The following is a 4,076-nucleotide window of genomic DNA, read 5'->3' as shown; positions in this document are numbered from 1 at the left end:
CAATGAACAACATCAATGGATCGTAATATGGATCATTAGCCTTGTAGAACCATAATAGTATAGGCCTTAGAATCCTTAAACTTAGACTCGTCATCACCATTATTGCATTCGTAACATACCTCTTATCTTATCCTATATAGCTATTCATGAACATAAACTCTTAGTTTTTCAGAAGGTAGGAATGTCATGGAGAGGTAAGGAAAATACTATCATAGGAATCATATAAGGATCATTAGCTTCGTAGGAATATCATATCATGAGCTTTATGACTTCTAGACTTAGATTCATCATCGGTATCATCGTATTCGTAAAGTATCTCTTTTCTTTATCTCATATGAAGTTCTTTATATTCGTAGATTGATAGTTCCCAATATGTAGGAAAATCATAGATAGATAGGAGGATTCATACCATATGATGCATGCCTTAGAAAGAAAGGAGTAGCCTTACATACCTCTTTCATTTAACAATTTCCATTGCTTGGTTGTCCTCCTTCAATGCTCACGTTTCTACCTTCAAGAGAAGTCACATTCACATTAACTAATCAATTACACGAACGTGCTTACTAAAGCTAGAGAAAATTGGGCTGCATTTCCTTTGTTTATACAACTTTTCCCATATTGTATATGTCACGACCCAACTAGGGGCCGTGACGGGTACCCGGGGCTAACCACCGAGCACCCCTCATTCTACTGCTTATCATGCTCATTAAATGTTCTTTTATCAAAATTATACTCAAATTATGAGAAAATCATCTCTCACTCGGAAACATAAATACTTTTATATGCACAAGCCTTTTGGTCATTGAAATAATATATATATATATATATATATATATATATATATATATATATGCAACCTCGAGAGACCATACCACCCACACTGCGTATCTACGAGCCTCTACTGGAGTGCTAGACATAAGGACGGGACAAGGCCCCCGTCATGCCCAAAATACATATACATAAATATACACAAAAGAATCATCATAAGCACCTCCGAACAATGGAGTGCTCTCAATCAGCTACTGGCTCCTACGAATCCGGATCAAGCTCACCTCCCTGTCTACCTTTGGGCATGAACACATTGTCCAAAAAATAGACGTCAGTATGAACATTGTACTGAGTATGAGAGGCATGAACAATAATGAAACATCAATGAAATGAAGAGGCATCAAATGAGGAGAAAATCCGTAACTGACTGTGAATCATAAAGAAATAAATCATGCTATCTGTTACACCTCGGAAAAATCCTCCATTGTTGCCCAAGTGAATGGACCCGCGAGGGGTACGAGTATCCGATATTTTCATGAGTAAGAAATAACATTTGACGACCCTAAGTGAGATTCCGAAGGTAATTGCAACAAGATATAGGTTATGCTCCATAATGAATAATTATAGGTTCTGAAAATGTGGAAAGTTGCAGAGCTGCATTTTGGTCAGTTGCACGTAAAATGAAATACGGACCGTAAAGTGGTATACGGTCCGTAAACTGCCATGTCGTATTCTAGTTTCCAAAACTTCAACTTTCTGCCAAATGATCAAATGGCTAAAAACGACCTGGAATACGGACCGTAAAGTGGTTTATGGCCCGTAAACTGAGACCGTAAATCACTATGTCTTCAGCCTGCCTTTCTGGATTTTGGTATGCTTAAATACGGTCACAAAATACGGTCCGTAAATTGGAATACGGACCGTAAACCCAGTTTACGACCACTATACTGTTTATTCCGGATCAGATTTAAGTCATTAAATAAGGGATCCAAGTTTATTATCTCATTTCCACATTTCATCCCTTCTCTCTAAAAACATCTCTCTACATTTATTTCCACAAGTTTTCAAGGGTTTTTAGTGACCAACAACATAAACCAAGTGAATCAAGTGTAAGAAAACCCATTAAAATCATTCAAGTCAAGAAAACTCATCAAAGGGAAAACTAGGGTTTTTGCTCAAGTGGAGTATTTTGACCAAGGCTCGTTCCTACAACATCTAAGGTAAGATTTATGGTATTTATATGTTTTTTAAGGTATTTGAGAGTTAAAATGCTTGTACATTAGATGAGTATAGGAAAATGGGTGGGACAGCACCGGGTACTCGTCGCGGCCCCCTAGTCGGGTCGTGACAAAAGTGGTATCAGAGCAGTTCAGTCCTAGGGTGTGTCTACGAGCCGTGTCTAGTAGAGTCTTGGTTATGGGTGTGTTGCGCGCCACACTTATAAACAAGAAGCTGCGGACATTTTAGGAATGAATGACCTTCTTTCTTTATAAGAATCGTGTGGTAGAGCTATGATGTAAGAAAGTCTTGTTCCTTAATCGTGTGTTGTGTATTTCAGAAATGCCTAGAAAGGGAAAGGCTACAGCAGCCCAAACGGGCAAGATGGTGGCAGAAAAGCGGGCTGAAAGAGCACCGCCACCGCTAGTAGAGGAAAGTGAGTCCCATAGTGCGGCTCAATCTCAGTCCTCCCAGACAGTGCCTATTACTGAGGAGCGTGAGGGAGCCTCAGCCCCAGCTCCAGCACCTCCAGCTCCTCCATCGGATGTCTCAGGCCAAGATGTAAAATAGGCCATACATTTGCTTAATCAGTTGGTTGCGGCCCAGACTCGGAAGCAAAGTTCAGGGCAAGGTGAAAGGCTGTTAGTGCAAGGGCCCGTGACTTCATTACTTTGAATCCTCTGAAATTCTTTGGGTCAAAGCCGGAGGAGGACCCTCAGGATTTATTGATGGCATGTTGAGGACTCTTCGATTGATACATGCTTCACACACCGAGTCGGTGGAGCTAGCGTCATATAGATTGAGAGATATCTCGACCCAGTGGTATACGGTTTGGATGGCTTCACGGGGAGCCAATGCACCTCCCCCGGTATGGCAAGAGTTTGTTGATGCTTTTCTCCGACACTATATGCCTCCGGAAGTTCGGCGAACTAGAGCCGATAAGTTCTTAAATTTGAGGCAAGGTAGCACGAGTGCTCTAGAGTATAGTCTCCGCTTTAACTCCTTGGCTAGGTATGCTTCAGCCATGGTAGCGGATATGGGTGATCGGGTACACCAATTTTTGAAAGGCCTAGGGCCACATTTGATGGATAGATGCTTGACTGCATCCTTTCAGGACGGTATGGATATTGCACGCATTCAGGCCCATGCTTAGAACTTAGAAGAAAGTTTGCAACAGCAAAGAAGTGAACATGAGCAAGATAGATGACATAGCAAGAGGGCCAGATCTTCAGGTCCGATGAGTGAGTTTAGAGGTGGGCACAGGCAGCAGTTTCCCAGACATGCAGGCTATTCTATGACTAGTGCACCTCCACGGTTTTCAGGTCAGAGATTTGATAGATCTACTCGTTCAGGGCCGAGTCAGAGTTATTCGGGGTCTCAGTTTAGAGATGATTCGGGTCAGGCAAGGCCGCCCACACCACGATGTTCCCAGTGTGGGAAGTTGCATTGGGGCAGATGCCGGATGGGTTCAGATGTTTGCTATTCATGTGGTCGACCAGGCCATATTATGCGTGATTGCCCCTCAGTTCATGGTAGAGGTAGGACCCAGCCATCAGGGTTGGTAGCCGGGTCTTCAGCATTTGTACGCCCTATGGGACCAGGTTCACATGCGCCAGTTGGCCATGGTAGAGGCAGAGGGAGAGCTCCCTCTTCTAGCGGTCCTCAGCACCGTATTTATGCTTTTGCTGGACGCCAAGATCTTGAGTCTTCTCCTGACGTGGTCACAGGTATATTATCGGTATTCTCTCATGATGTATATACTTTGATTGATCCGGGCTCCACATTGTCATATGTTACTCCATATATTGCGGGTAGATTTAGAGTCGAGCCGGAGTCGATCAAACCTTTTGAGGTGTCTACACCTGTGGGTGAATCGGTAATAGCTAGTCGAGTATATAGAGATTGTGTAGTTGTGATATGTGACCACCGTACTATAGTTGACTTTAATGAACTAAAGATGGTAGATTTTGATGTCATTATGGGCATGGACTGGTTGGCTTCTTGTTATGCCAATGTTGATTGTAGAATGAAAATAGTTCGTTTCCAATTTCCGGGAGAACCAGTTTTAGAATGGAAAGGGAATACAGCAT

Source organism: Lycium barbarum, chromosome 8, assembly GCF_019175385.1.
Source record: "Lycium barbarum isolate Lr01 chromosome 8, ASM1917538v2, whole genome shotgun sequence".
NCBI lineage: Eukaryota > Viridiplantae > Streptophyta > Magnoliopsida > Solanales > Solanaceae > Lycium > Lycium barbarum.
The sequence above is the reverse complement of the archived record's forward strand: the minus strand, read 5'-3'. Positions refer to the sequence as shown.